This window comes from Myiozetetes cayanensis, unplaced genomic scaffold (assembly GCF_022539395.1).
Source record: "Myiozetetes cayanensis isolate MyiCay16 unplaced genomic scaffold, myiCay2020 scf9, whole genome shotgun sequence".
NCBI lineage: Eukaryota > Metazoa > Chordata > Aves > Passeriformes > Tyrannidae > Myiozetetes > Myiozetetes cayanensis.
This window is the reverse complement of record NW_026088185.1, coordinates 8,238,991-8,255,872: the sequence shown is the minus strand read 5'-3', so window position 1 is coordinate 8,255,872 and position 16,882 is coordinate 8,238,991.

Genomic DNA, 16,882 nt, shown 5'->3' with positions numbered 1-16,882 from the left:
GCCGTGAATCTTGCTGCCACTTGCTGTGCTGTGAGCAGTGGCTGCCCTATTTCTTGGTCACACTGTCTACTGATCCATGGTTTATTTTTAATGGAAGCTACTTAGCCTTTCCTAATGAGCTAGGCATCAAACCTTGCCCTCCTTACACACTTACATGGAAACAGAGCTGCATACGGAAAGGTACCATTTAGTGGAAAGCTGTGAGCACGTCAAACACTGAGGCTTTACATATGTATATAAAATACTGAGGCTTTGTGTGTATATATATTACATATATATGTATATATGTAGGATATATCAACATTCCATTTTTAATTTCTGCATAAATTTAAAAATGGCATTTTATTTTGTCACTTCTAAATTCATAGGCTTATGAACCAATTAAGCTTGCTTTCCTAATATTCTTATTAGATGCATGTGCATTAATATCTTATAATTTTTAAGTGATGCTGACCCTAGCTAGTGTAAAAATGATGCCTATAAATACTGGAAAACTGCTAAAACTCATCAGTATTTCAGTTTTCACTAAGAACTACACACACTTCTGTCTTAGCATTTGCACGTTGGCTGTTCAAAGAGCCAATTCAAAATTTTATCCTGATAAATATTTTCAAGGGATAGAAACACGTTGGGAAAATAGCAAACATATGTTAGCACTGAGAATAACCAGTTCAGCAGTGTTTTCTCGCGTGCGTTTTAGTGCCTATGTAGGCTATTGCAATGTTAATTTTAGAAACTCTAGCCCAGCAACAGACACTTTAGAACAGAATGATGTACTGCAAGCAGCAAGGATTTTAACTGCAGACTATAGCTTTATTTTCTTATTTATAGCTCCCTTCACTTTGTTGTGTTTTATGAAACATGTGTCTTCTTCAAGAGCGTGCTGGCTCTGTGCTTTCCTGCCCAATGGACTTATCTTTAGATTATATCCTGTTAGTTATCTCCAAACACTGAATTTATAAAAAGGCAAATCATAAACCCTTGACTTTAGATTTTAAACACTATGCAAATATTATTAGAAGTAATTATAATTTTGTTTAACTTCTAGATATGTTGACTTTGGTTTTACTTCTTAATAGATGTGCAGTTGTTTTAGGAGAAAGCTCGAGCTTAACACAAAGAAATACAATCGTTTATGTTGTATCTTACATGGAAATGACAAAATTTAAAGATTTAATAGTCCTACACCTTTTAAAAGGCAAAATCTGATAGCATTACATGTTTGCTGAGGTTCCAGATTAGGTGGAGAGATTAACAACAGGTATCAGTTGCTGCAGCTCTAGTGGTTCCCCAAAATGGGAACCAAAGCTATACTTTTCACAGCATTGTGTAGGGACAGGCTCAGCTCCTGTTACAGTTTTTTCTCTATTCTTGTTTCACAAACCAAACTATTCTTCACTGAAAGAGAATTAATTTTGTTATTATTAGCAAAATAAACAAAAAACCCCAAACCTAAAATACATTTTGCTGACCAATTAAAAATGTTCATTTTTCTGAGGTTTTTAAACTCAACCCTGGATTTTCCAAAGCATGAAAGAAAACATTTTGTCATTAAAAAAAAAAATAAATTATTTTAGAGATGTGACGTTCTGATGTTAAAAATAACATTTTGTCCAATAGTTATCTGTAGGAAAACAAAAAAATCAACAGCATGACTGAAATAAATAAAAAAGACCATAATTTTTAACTACCGCTTATTTTGATTGAACTTCTTATTTCTATTTAACTTTAACTTGGTTATTTTGTTTTTTTTTTTTTTTTTTTTTTTACACTTGTTTGCAGTGGAAAGTGTTCTAATGAGAGAAAAACATTTACAGGAGAGGGAAAGAATTTCTTATTCACCTCTATTTTCTCTATAGACTTCAAGATCAAAGACCCATAAGAAAGCCAAACTAGCAGAATAAATTATGGGCATATGTGGAATTCACTTTAATGTATGTCCACCCCAGGATGCACTGTGTTCAGTGCAAAATGAGATTAGGGGATTGAACACTATTTCTAGGTGGCTTCTTTGTTTCTGTATTGATTCTTTGGGCAGAAAGTCTTTCCATTTACATCTTTATTATTTAGACTAATAATAAAGACACAAGAGCAAAGAGATATTTCTTTCCCTTCAACTCTGCTTTATACAAAGCCTCTTTTACCTTTCTGCTTCATTTCCTTCACAGTGTCCTTAACTCTTTATTGCTTTTAATGCCATTATTATGAATCACTCTTTTCATGTTCAGAGTGTGCAGTCATTTTAATACAGATGTAATTGTAAGGTGCAAAGTGTAAATCCCCATAATATGCCAGAAGACAAATGTGTCAAAGTCCCTTTGTCATACTGACAGGTTATAAAACCAGACTGGCTCATTTTAATCAGGTTTAAATTTTAATGACATAAGCAAAACTCAGACTAAAATAGCTATCTCTTTGTTATTATTTCAGATCACTGCCACAAATGAGAAACGTTTTATCACTTATTCATTGATTGTATCATTCAGAGCTATCTCCATCCTAACATCTGCTCTGGAGAGTGTGCTTTAAATCATTAAAGATTTTGCAGAGTTGATATCACTGTTTGGTGGCTAGTTGTCATGCTTTGTTACAGTACCTCTGGCTTTTCATCCTTATCTTTCCTCGGGTGAATTCCCTTGGTTTGCCCGTTATGTGTCCAGGTCCAGGGAAAAGCTTCATTTTTGCAGAGGTCTTGCTTACCTGTCTAGCTTGGCAGTTGAGTCTTTCAAAACTTACAGCCAGTGGATGATAATAAGGTTAGGAGCTACTAAGGCCAAAGATTGCTCATGGCATCACTGCTAGGGTAGGGTGTGCATGACAGGGAAAGAAATACAAGAAAGAAAACGAAAAAAAAAGTAAGATGCCAAATCTATAGACCAAAAAGGTGGTAGACAGGGCTCCACTGGGTTAATCTTCCAGTGTTTGGGGCATGTGGAGTGTGTTTCAAATTGGCATTATTCTTGGAAGCAGCTCTGCCAAGCATGGCCCTTATTTTCAGACACTGTTTGATCCAATGTACCCAGTTTAATAGGAAATCATTTTGTGGAATTCCTGCTTCTCCTTCTTTGAGTTTTCCCAGTAGCTGGGCTAAGCAGCTCAACCACACACACCTCCAGAACCCGGTAATCCTAATCCTATCCCAATAGATGGACCACGTTCTGTGATCATAAATTCTTACAAGTCATTTCCACATCCCGCATTTGGGAGTTCCCATCAGTGAAGTTAATTAACTGGAGATGTTAATACAAGTGTAACTCTAAGGTGCAATTGTAAGGTACAGTTGACCTGATGCTGCCTCAGGTAGCAGAGATGTTCTCTGCTGACCCGGCAAGCGCTGCATAACCAATGGCCAGACCAGACCCTCTGCGGCAGCTCATGAGGTGTGAAGGATTTCTGCCTCCTAACTCAGAAAACTACAGACTATTCAGTATAAAGCTGACAACAGGGGAGAAAAATCATGATTTTACATAAAGCATGGGTAAGAAGAGTGATATTTCTAGCTTAATTAAATAAGAAAGGGGTAATAGTAGCTTTTGGTGACTATCATTATGTTTTGACTTCATGGCAGTATCGTAGAGGCCAACCTTGTACCCCAAACTGCTGTCATATTCTCAGTGTTCTGAATCTCCACTATGTTAGTATTACCAGCCATTCAAATAATCAGAGTGACTGAAATGAAAAAGGATAATAACTCGCCAAAGTTGTGTGCAGACATTACTGTTAAACAGCTTCATCAACTTCATTAAAGGTCTTTTTCTTTATCAAGGGGTGTTTCATAATCAAAATGTCCTTCCTGAAATCAGAGATTGTTTTCTAGAACAAGAATTAATAGTCTCAGATGAAATAAGGACTAAAGAAATATATGTCAAACTGTCTGACGCATCAGAGAAAGAGGCTGTCATCACTTTTTTGCAAGGTGTGGTTGACAGGAAATAGGAAGAAAAATACATGCTTTTGCCTATATTCTTTAGTAAATTGTTTTGACAGATGTATTTGCCTGAATTCTTTCTGATCATGGGGATATGAAGCAAAATTCATGTCTTGCTCTTTTTCTTTAGAGTTGTGATTCTACCCTCAGATAGATCTTCCTAAATCACCAATTATTAATTAAAATTATCAAAGATAAGTTGGGATAAAATTAAGAAACTTAACAGGTTTAACATGTTAGTAGAAGAATAAATCTACTAAACAATATGAAGGTATATAATATTTTTTAAAATGAAATTAGATAGAAAGCAAACATAAAAAAAGACAATTTTATGCCCAGCTTATAAGCGTCACTGACCTGGTGACCAGAAATTTGTTGCTGCTTTGCTTTGCTTTGGTTTTAAATGGATCAGATACATAAATATCAGATTGTGAGTGTCTTTTGCAACAGTAAACTATTCATGAAGGAGAATGCCAAACCGTACACTTTTTGATTGCTAAATTGGAGCTTAATTCTAACATTAAGTTGCAGCTTGGTCTTTGCCCAAAATTGGAAGTTTATAAATTTGTCTCTTTTTTTGTGAGGGAGCTGTAACTTAACATGGAGGGAGGTAGGGAAAAGAACGGATGAGCTGTCATTTTCAGCATATTGAAAGGGGGCTGAAATCTCTGTGGGGAGTGTTTATACAGCATATGCCTATCACATATACTTACAGTGGTGCTTACTTATCAAGAGAGTGAGTCAGATTTAGCGTTAGGAAAACATCTTTGCACATCTTTGCATGAAGTGAGAGCACATTTGACACATTAAAAAGGTATTCTTAAAGCGTACATGTTTTTAATTAGCTTCTAAGATGTGTTGGTAACGTGTGAGATTCACAATCTACTTCAGTTTGCAAGATTTGAATCTGCAAAACTGAAGGAAACCACAAGAGAGAAAAACAGCTGTATTAAACTTCCAAGTTTTTGCAATTTAGCAGTTTCTCGGAAAAGTAGGTTTATGGCATAGGTGGGTGCAAGAGAGAACCGTATCTCTGGGAGAGCACAGCATCAAAGAGCCTGGGAGAAATGGGCATGAGAGGAGCCATAGCTCTCATGCAAGTTACCTTTTGCTGAAGCAAAAAGGTTATGGAGACCCTGGCTTTGCCTTCCTGCTCATCCTGCGTGTTCAGGTCAGGCTCGTGCTGTCCCTCTTTGAGAAGGCAAATTTCCTAACCCGGAGATGGAGCCAAATAAATAGAAGAGAATAACAATGTTTGGTAGTGGGTACAGTACAACAAATCCTGGTGTCCTACTGTTGGGTCACCTTCTGTCATTTATGCAAATTAAATCCATCCTGGACAAAGATGTAAATTGAGTTGCAGATCATTTGTATAAAATTTGCAAATGTTTGAACCTTAGCTTTATTAGAATTGGAAGTTATCTTTGGCTGCACAGCACACAGTATTTTCTGCAAGGTTAGCAACGCTGTGAGAACAAGTACTGAACCCTGCTGCGTGAGGACTTCCCCAGATGCCTGTTGGGAAGACTGTGAGGTTAAGGGCACACACGTGAAAAATATTGTTTTGTAGAAAAGTCAATCAGTCTTTCTCAGCTTTGAAAATTAGTGGTTCAGATTTGATTTTGGTTTTAGATAACGAGCACGTGGATCTCTTGATTTGTGCTCACTATTTTATAAATACCTGTGGGTTACAGCACACATTTCCCTTTACTTATCATGGTGCAATGTTTCTACATCCAAAGCCATGAACTGCAAATGTTAAATGCATAGGTAATGTTGCTCTATTCTTGGGTTTTACACTGGTTTCAACTTCACTGTAGTGCAGAGTACAGTATAAAAAATGTGGATCGATGCTGTTTTCAATCAGATATATTTTCAAGAACATGTTTGATTTTGACAAATGTAGGCAGTGTGAATCACCCTTGTGTGTGTAAATGTATATGTGTGTATATTTTTACCATTTGTCCCTTTCTTCCTTTTTCCCAAGGCATATTCTCTGCCAATTTTAAGAGCTCCAAAAACATAGCTTGACACAGGGAATTGCTTGCGGCGCTCAACAAAGACAAACTGTATTGATCCAGTAAAATCCAAGATCAATGATGCAAATTTTTGACTGGCATTTGTCAGCAACACATCTCTTCACGTGTTTGACAACAAATGCATTTTCAGGGGTACTCTGGGAAAATACAGTAATGATTTGTAATTGCCAGCCGCTCTGTTCCTTACAGACTTTGTCATTTTATTGCACATTTCATTGTAATCTCACAATTTTTAGAGCAACACGTTTCTCAAAATTAGCAAGTTGAGATACTGGTGCCAGAGTCTGCGATAACGTGCTGTAGTAGAGTGTCAGTCATTGAACTTTAGACTGAAGGGAGTGCTAACCAAAAAAACCCCCAACAAAACCACACCCCAAGATCCAGGTCACCACTTCTGCCTTCAGATAGCGGCTTCAAAACAGATTTGAATTTTGGTCTTCTTATCTTTTGCAGTTGGGAAGTGCCAGAGCCATTGCTAAATATTGGTTTGCACTCCACGCAGCATGCTGGACCTTGCAGGGTTTCCACAGGGGCTGTCATGATTTATGAACTACTCCAGAAACCCTTTCTGTACTCAAATGATTTCACTGGTGTCTGTTTTATTAATTATTAACACACATCTAATGTTATTCTCTGTGAGGTACTGTATCTACAGCTACAGTAAGAATTTTATCACATTTTAAATAATTGGCAGTTTACAAAATACTGCAGTGACTGGTGAATCTTCATGTAGAGTAACAAAGAACAGATACAGCATGTCACCTCTTGTGGCTTGGATTGAAAGCTTATTTCAGGAGTTTGTACCATGTTATCATCCTCTCTAGCTGTTCTATGCAAATCAGCAGACAGTGACATTTCACCCTACAAAACAGGGGAAATGACTACAGAAAAACTATGAACAATTGCCAGTAGGGAGCAGACGAATTAAAATCAGTCCCTGCTTTTCATTACAGTAGCATGCTTGCCATATACAGCACATTTCTGATAAAAGTTGGATAGAAACATATGTATGGGGGTTTCTTAGTTGTTGGTGGATTTTGGGTTGGTTTGGTGTTTTGTTTTGTTTGTTTGTTTGTTTAAATAAAAATCTATCTGTCCAGTATTTACACTCTTCATAAGTGGCCAGCAGTGATAAGTTTATTGTGCTTATAAAGATGCCTCCATAGCAACTCCATGCTTTCTGAATGCCTGAAATGTATCCTGTTGGAAATCCAGAGTTTTCTATCTGTGCTTGAAGCCTGTGATTGTGTTCACTGCTGTCCTCTTTGCATGACAGATCTGCTACGTGTTAGTGGGTATGGGGGGTATCTACTGAAATCTCAGGGCAACCTGTTAGGAAAAGAGCTTTATTATAATTTTTTCCTCTGGCTGTGTTTATTTATCAGCATATGTTTATACATTCATATTTAGATGGATGGGAGAATCCATTTTAATTTATTTTACGCCACCTCAGTGCACTGAAAATACTCCCTTTCTCTTTTCATCTTTAAATTGGACAGAAAACTATTTGAAAATATATACTTTAATGAAATTAATAGAGAATATTCTATATTAGTGAATGGATTAAGCTGGTATTATTAGTCTCCCATAGTCATTAAAAACCAAAGCATTTTCTTTTCCCTGGGCTTTTCTAAGCAATCAGTACTTAAATGAAATTTTTATATTAAAAACAATATTTACATCACTAAAAATCAAGTTTGTGCAACACTCATAGAGCATATACACATTTCTACTTTTCCACCTACCTAGTGCATTAATTATATATCAATTCCTACTTTCCTGGTTTATTTAATTTAATTCAGTAGGAAAAAATGGAAACAGATTGTGTGTTTACTGTATCAAAATTCCAAAAAGCAAGATCAATTTCCTTGCATGTGTTTTATTTTTATGGGTAATGACTATGATTTTTTTTCCTCAAAACTGAATTTTCACATCAGTACTCGAAACAGCAAAGGTAACCATAAAGCTAGTGTTTGCCACTGCAGTCCAGTGTGAGTAATCACTGGCAGGATACTTGACATTTTTAATTTATTGTTATTCTAAAAGTAACAAAGCTAAATACATTTTGTCCTTTCTTGCTGAGTAAAATTCCACTCGTGAGCTGAGCAGACATTTCTGCAAATAGGAAGTCCCAAGTGCCGGATATCCCAACACCTGGACTCGGGTGATCATGACTGCTGTGTTGACAAAGACAGGCATTTCCCTACATGTGCTCAGAGTTTTCATCGAGTGAAGGAGCCACAGGTCCCAAAGCTGCAGAGCTAAAAAAGCAGAGCTTTGCACCAGACAGAAATAGTGTGTTAGCACCCAGTTCTCTTAAATTGGATTATATTTTGTACAGAGAATGAGGAAGGCTGTGTATTCTTCATTTATTAAGAGACACTTTTTCTATGTGGCATATCTGATTTTATTATGAAAGGGGATCAGCTCCTGCCTTGTCTCGTTTAATTTCTTCTTATTTGTGAGCAGGAGTTTGGGTAATCAATTCCTGTCAAGTGGGATAGCATCTGAGACATACCACCTGGTAGGCCATTACTTGGAATTAGTTGGATTTGCTGTGCTTCTTTGAATTCCCTTGGGAAGAATCATCACTCCGAAGTTCATGGAAAATGAGTGCAAGTACCTTTAGAAACTTGCTTTAAGAATTTCAGCTTAATTTCTCTGCTCACAAGAAGATCATAGTAATTTCTTTAGTTTGCAAGACTGATTTGTAATTTTGAGGCTTCTTGAGGTTGAAAAAAGGTCTATAAAAATAGAAGTTATATATGTTTTGAGTGTTATATGTATCCAAAATTACAAGGTTTAGTTATCATACAACTATTTGCTGGCTGGGAACTCTGTAACAGCATCTTTGGGAAGTGTTTATAGGCAAGTACTCACGTTCCAGTGTGTGATAATTACTTATTTGGCCAAGCCATGTAAGGTAGGAGAATCACTCTTTCTTTGTGATTTCTCCTCCTGTCTGTTCATTTCCTCCGAGGGGAGCAAGGTTTGACAGTCTTTTATCAAGGTGTTGTTTACAGAAGACACAAGCAGTCTCTTGGATGGGAGGCAATTACACAAATGGAGTATGAGCTGTGTGCCACTGCTCATGGGAGTTTTGGGGTTGTTTTGAATAGAGAACCTAATCCTAGCAATCTCAATTTTCCATATGCCACAAATACTTGAAAATTATTTTTGTATATGCCTTTTTTTTATGAAAGGAAGGGGTTCATAAGTATCACATTATTCTGTTATAGGATATTTTTTATGGTATCTGTAATTAATGGTGAATCATCTCCTATAAATTGGAATACTGTCCCTTTTGCTGTAGCATGCCTCTAAGTTGTAAATCTGGGGAGAGGTTCCATTTGTAACTTATTTTTGTTAAAGAGACAGAAGTGTCATTTTTTTGTAATGGCATCTGAGGGAATGAGAGAATTCACTCTGGTATTAGCTCAGGTTAAAGCATGACACTTATAACACCAAGGCTTTGGGCTCTATCCCTGTGTGGGCCATTTATTTAAGAGTTGGACTCGATGATCCTTGTGGGTCCCTTCTAATTCAGAATATTCTGTGGTTCTGAGTAACTTTGTGCTGTGGATATAGAGAGTTTGTATTTTGTCAGAGCAGAATATTAGATGCCATTTGAACACCTTCTTGGACTCTCTGGGAGAAGGTTTATATGCCTACACATTATTTATTACAGCTGGCCAAGTAGACATTGCAACTACAGTCTCTCCTGGCATGCCAGGTATTTGCATAGCATTAGGAAGTAGAATCTTTCAGTACAGCATTTGTTTCACTCCCTGGATATCTTCTATTACTACAGGAACTGCCGAAGCCCAAAGTAATTCACATTAAAATAGTGCCATTGTGCCTTTGTGAATGACTGTCTAACTTGGACATGCATTTCCAGATCTTCCTAGTGACCAGATAACATCTGAATGTTCAGCTATTCCAGTGGGTGTCAAACAAATTGAGTTTTGGTGGCTTCCAGAAAGGCCAACACTGTTTCAAAATATATGAACCTGTTCAACTTCTATTTCTATTTAAGTCCTGTAAGAAGAAACTAGTTCTTTATAAGTGTCTAAACCTAGTTATTTATGTTCTGTGGGGAAGCTTATGTATCAAGGCTGCATGGGAAAGAAATACTATCAGGGAGAATTTTCTTTATAGCTTTTCAGACAAAGGTGGGAGTTGGACTTACCCTGCTAGCTCGATGCTCAGAAGCTGAAGCTCAATTCCCCAATCAGTGGTTTCATCAGAAGGCCCCAAATGTATCCCCATATTCCCAGTCTGATGTGCTGAAACAATTATTATCTCATTCAGTTTGCCTTTACCCCAAACCATCAGGCCTATCTCAGCTGAGGGCAGCCCTTGTAGATCCATGAATGGAGACACCCATCTGAAAAAGGGCAAAAGAGAGACACTTGGAAATGTAGTTTCTAACTTCATTAGTTTTGTTGACTGATGGGAGTGAAGGGGAAAAGAGTATCATGCTGTCCTTATCCAGATCTCTGTGTGCTTTGTTCATTTATGAAGATGTCCTGTGTGAAGGAAAAATCTTCCTTGAGGACTCTCAGAGCAGAGATACTAATCTTCTTTTCTCATTATTCTTGTAAGAGATAATAATTTTCTTCCTCCCTCAGGGTGGAGTTGGGAAAAAATCAGAACTTCTATATTTTGACTATTTTGTATCGAGCAGTCTTGTATTTATAAGAACTTGGTAAAAATCCTTTTGCCTTTTTAGCAGCAGCATTTCAGGTACATCTGATCCAAATGTCTATCCCCTCCCTATAGTAAAATAATTCTCTTCAGAGGTACTGGAGCTGTTTCTGGGACTATTAGTGAATGGGAAAAGTTTTGTTTGACTCAGAGTTTCACACAGACTTTGAAAATGTCACAGTTTTTCATTATTCCAAACAGCAGGCTTTTTTCCAAGTAGTTCACTTTTGTTTCTGTATGTGTGACAGTTAAAGGAGAATGTTGGCAACAAAGCAACATATAGTATTCAGTATAAGTTTACCTACTTATAGTTTACCTACAGAGATTTAAAACAAAAATGTTTATTTCCTGTACTTACATTGCAACAGGAAGCAATTTTCTTGAATTTGGTGAGACTGAATGGAAAAGAAAATCAACATTAAATGTTTCTGTGCAGATGATGCAAGTAAACACACATTGAGTATAGGTGCAAATCCTCATGAAGGATTAAGGAAGTTAGAGATAACTGTTAACAGGGGCATTAATTAGAATTTAATCTCAGCTCTACAAAGTCAACAAAAGGCTCTCGTTTACCTGTAACAGGATAGCACACCCTCCAGTAACTACCTGTAGCACCATAACTAACTCAAATGAGTCTTGTAAGTTTTGATTGATAGCACAACCTTGAAATACGTCTGTGACAGATGACTTGTAAAAGAACAGCCTGCAAGTCATGCTGAGGAACGTTCACTTTTTGTGCCTGCTGATGTCTTTGCTATTCAAAACTCATAAAAGTTATGGATGTTTTAATGTTACTTAAACACGCTACTCTTAATCTGCTGTCATTGCAAAAAAATAAATGTACTCATTATCAGGAGATAAAACCTTTTTACAACCCTACTATTTAATTTTATCCTCAGCAATACCTTTCCAATATGTGTCATGTGCTGATACAAGCAAGAGGTGTGGGAACGTTCCTCCTGGGACGAAAGCACTCGAGACAGAATATTGGTTGTCTTTGAGAGCACTAAAGACAAAGGAACACAATATCTAATCAAGCATTTACTTGGAAATTCTAATAGATTTCTAACTTAATTAAAAACCTTTTAATGAGCTCTTTGTTTTTAATGAGAGCTAAATATAGATAACCATGATAATATGCCTGAATAGCACTGCAGACCAACATTACCACCCCTCTGGTGCCTTGGAAAGGGTTAAAAATGTTGGAGCACCAGAGAAGTTAATTCTCAGCTAACTCAGAGAGAAATTGTAGAGCTTCTGTGTTGGAATCACTCAACCCTCAGCACTTCAGGGGCATTACTCAGTGGAACACACAGACAGGTTTAGCTTATCTGCTATAATTTGACACTATATAGACTCAAGGAAGGACCTGTTCCTATGGTGTGGCAGGTGAGGGTTTGCCTGGTTGTTACCTCTGAGCTGTGTTACCTCCATGACCTGCCCAGTCCTAAGATCAGGAGATGCTGCTCTAGGAAACCAGGGTTTTGGTGCAATATGGAATATGGGGATGTTTGCAGAGCTCTGTTGACCAGGCTTTAATAGAATTACAGCCATGGACAGAAGGGACGGAGGTGGCAAACAAACCTTAAGCATCCTGCAGTTGCTCCAGCTGCAATAAGAATCCTTGTGGCCTCAGTAGGAATTTGAGGTGCAGGATGATGGCAAGATGTCTGCAAAAGGATGGGGGGAGGGAAGGAAGAAAATGTAGAGCTATGAAAATATCAAATATGTCATATGACCCAATAATAATTGCTGGTTTTGACTATTGCTTTTAGTTAAGCAGTCCTAAAATAAGAATTGTTGTATGGCATTCATAATATACTTGTTTTCATTTGATTGAAGGGTACTGTACATGGAGGTTTTTTTCCCCTCTGTTTTGCTTAAAATTTTGTTTTATCAGAACATAACAGTTTTGATTCAGACTGGGAAGAATATGCTTAGAAATATATTAAATAATTAAATAATTATAATGGATTTAGAAGTTTATTTCTTTTGCATTACTTAATATTGTACATTCATAATTTTATTACATGTTTATAATTTAGCAAGTAAATATAGTTGCATAAGACATAAATCTTTATATACAGATAGCTCCAGTTTCCAGTAAATTGTCAGACATTCAAAGGTAATACTCTGGTCTATTGGACACAGCCCTGTTTTCCCAAAAGACTGGCTCTGTTTCTTAGAATCATCTCAACAAAGAAATTTTTTTTTTTTCATTCACACAAGCAAATACAATCTTGAAAGAGAATTGTAACTTTATAACATAAACTACTGAAGTTGACAGGGAAAGCAGAATAAAGCTCTTCTGACTGCCTGGTTAACTCATTCTGCTCTTATTGAGATTTTCTTCTTATTCTTGGAATATAAGAAATCTGAATAAAGGATTTAAGTAATTCTAGTTCATCTGGATTTGGGCAGATTGTTTAGATTTTGGACATATTTTTTAATTGAAATAGATTGCAGTGGAGATTATTGGATGAGTAGATTACATGGAATTTATCATTTTTAAACCTCTTGAACCTGTAGATGGAAAAGTAATTCATAAAGGGGAAAATAAGAAAATAAGGAAAAGGAAACAATTTACCTCATAATGTACCTAATAAAGGCAATTTTATACCAAGTGTGATTGTCCAGAACAGGTAATGAATGAATGTTTTTATTATTTTTAAGGCAATAATGCAATAAAACCCATACTTCTCTTAGAAATACCTTAACATAATTGAAATAATAAGAAAAAAATTAAAGGAGTTTTAATGTTGGAGGATGGAGTAAAGAAAGCAGCCTTTGGTAAATTGAGGAAATCATGAGTAATATATAGCTTTCCATTTGAAGGAACCTATTTTCTGTTCCATCTGCTCCTAAACAGCAGTGTAGGATAGGTCTTAAGGAAAAGAATTAATTTACCTATTTATTTGCAGCAAATAGAAGGCCAGTGTGGAGAGTTCCAGCCTCGGTGGGCACGGCTGTGGTGCTCAGTGCCCCTGTGCAGAGAGAGAGGAGCCTCTGGGCTTGCAGCTCCATCCAGGAGGGAATGGAATGGGTGAGCAGCAGCAGTGGGATCAGGTCAGGTCGGGGCTGCCCAGGGGGAAGCAATTGCTGCTCCCGTCTTCAGAAACGGTCGGAAAGACAATCAGGGGAATCACAGGGCAGTTTTCTCACTGTGGTCCTGGGAAAACGATGGAAGGTGAAAGTGTCAGGGGACAGTGACCGGGTGCCTGAGGAGAGCTGGGCGGGTGAGGTGCGTGTGCCATGGCGGGTTGAGGGGTAATTTGGGCAGGAAAAGCAGGGAGCGGGAACGCGGAAAAAAGCAGATACTTGTGCAGGTGTTGTCCCGCTCTGATCCGCCCTGTGAAGAGAAATAGTTTGCAAAGTACAGCCCGTGGGGTGTAATTTCTGAGATTTTTTTTTTTAAGTTGTTTCTAAACTGGGTATGCTTGATTCAGCTGTAATTTTCCAGCAAAGACTTTCTCTGTGGGTAGAGAAACCTGTGTATTAGTCATCTCAAAAAGTTTTTAAGAAAGCTATCAAAATTTTGTACCAAGGGGATATTGTTTCTGCTGTAATGGCACACTTCGAAGCAATGGGAGCGATTTTAAAGAAGACTGTGGGGCTCCAAGGGCTGAGGGATGTCTGTGGTGAGCTGGCTTCAAATGGAAGGGAAGCCAGTCTGTGTGGGATACAGCCAGCTTTGAGCAGCAGGGATATATTTTGGATGGGAACGGAAAAGTGTTGTGCAAAAGGCACTTCTGTGAGACTTTTCAGAAGGTGGGATGTTGAGAGATCACTTAGGAGATGAAAATCACCCTTTACCTTCGGTATAACCAATATGTACTTTGTTACCATACATTACACATCTTTAAGTGCATTTTTCATATGTTACTGTTAAACACAGTGTTTAGGGAAAAGAAAAAGCAGTAGGGTTTGGGTGCTCTACCTGTGGCCCTCGGTGAGCAGAAGCCATGAGGCTGCAGATAGCTTAGCAGCAAACTGAGCTGGTAAGATCCGTCAAGAGAGAAAATATATTGCAAGGGCAGACAAATGCATGGCTCTTAAGTGCTCTCAGTGCATCTCCTGGCACATTTCTTGGGGTAAAGAGTAATACATGGACACTTACATTTAACTGGATTTATAACAGTGCAGGAGGTGTATCGCTTTTCTGTATGTGTTCAGACCTGTCTACTGTGTCCTGCAGGGTTTGTTTGCTTGTTCTCTGCCCTTGATATGCTGGTTGATCTGTCTGGCCTTCTTTTAAGTGAGGGGCTGAGAGAGGTGTCCTCCAGAGGCCTCTTCCCACCTAAGTTATTCTGTGGTCAGTCTTTGGTAGTCACTCAGGTTTCAAACCCTGCCAAAGGAGACTTGCTTTATTGAATTCCTATCTGGGTTGGGAAAGGCTGGTACAACAGGGAACAACTTTCATTGGAGCGAGGAAGGCGTGAACAAGTTATACAAGTATGCTGTGTTGTTTTCAAGATCAGAAAGTAAGGTTGCTCTGGGCAGTGTGTGTCCCACGGAGGAGACTGAGATGGGTATGAAAATGTGGGGAAAAATATCTAAACCAGAATGGCTGACTCCTAGGCAATGTAGAAACACATGAGAATCAATCACAGTATAGGTCATTATTTAAATAAACTGATTTACAGTACAACTGGTGCTGTGAAGATAAACACATTTGTGTTTATGGAGGACTAAGGTCCCACATCTGTCAAATAATGAGAAAAATTACCCCAGTAAAAAACAATTATTTAATTATGTTGAAAAAGTATGTATACTCATATTTCATCTAAAAGAATAAAATTGCTTTTACAAGCCGCTAACAACTACACGGTCCTAACCAACTGGGAGGTTTTTTGCTGTCTTAATCTAGTGTGCTTTCAGATTATTTTAATATTTCCTTTGCCTTTCATGAAACTCTCTCTGCTCTGGAGTGTCTGTTTCGAAACAGTGAATCCCAAACTCTCATTCCTCTCATTTTTGACCTGAGAGAGAAATCTCCTCAGGAAACATAAAATCCATTCTTTACAAAGTGAAAGGATGGAAAAAGTTATTTACCTGATTGACAGCTGATTTTTTCTGACCGTCAGTAGAAATTACTTTCACAACCTATTTTAGCTATTACTGCATATTTTATAAAGCTATCTTTTTATCATGATTATAATTGATTTAATTTTATAGAAGGTGTGTATATCCATGAACACTGCTTAGGTTTTCTCCACATGATTTTTACCATGTTCTTAGAATTTGTCTGTTTTATTGTTAATAGCGTACTTACTAAGTCAGTCCCCTGGCAAAGTGTTAATGATGATTGTTTGCCCTTACAAAATTGCTAATAGGTTCCACTTAGAATATGTACAGCCCTTTTTAAGTCTCTTCTTGCAAGGTCACACTCCTCTCTGATTTTTCCTTGCCATTTGGAGGTTCAGTTAATGGCGACAAAGATTTTATCTAATCAGTGAAAGACCCAAAGAGCAGAATTTATAAATCTACCTATAAATCTGAGGGAGATTTTATGCAAGTAAATTTATCTTTGGGTTCCTGAGTGGTTATGCCCATTTAATTGCAGATGGAAGGAAAACAGATTTATTAATTAAAATAACAAGAAGGGCAATTTTCCATTTTTTCAACCCTTTGTATCTGCTGTGATTTGTGGTAAAAGAGCCTGTAGAGTCTCTTGGGGTGCCTTGAAACATGATAAACTTTGTTCATATATTTGATACATATTCTCAGAATAGTGACTGCTAAATTTTTATAAATCAGCACAGGAAAAGGAGGATAATGGGTCCCAAACCTAACAGCTTTGTTAAGAAACACCCTGCGTTCCCTATTAGTAAAAATAAACGCTGTGATTCATTATGACAGGAAGAAAACTGTGAATTCCTAGGAAGTTAATATCTTTTTTTTACTTTCAGTGCCTTCATATGTCACTGAGAACAGAAATACTGTTTATATAAGGCTAACAGGTATTACTTTCTTTGATTTTTTTTTATAGGTAATTTAAGCAGCAGTCATCGCTAGCTTATAGAACAATGTATGTCAAATGAGATTTTAGAATATGCTTTCAAAAAGGAATAAGGATTTTTGTTCTTTTTGATAAGGAAATTGTGTGTTTCAAAAGAAACATAGCATTGTGACACAAAAATATCTGAACATTATTTCAACACTGCTTCCTGATGGAGACGTGGCATCTGATTGAAAAGGAAAAGAAGAC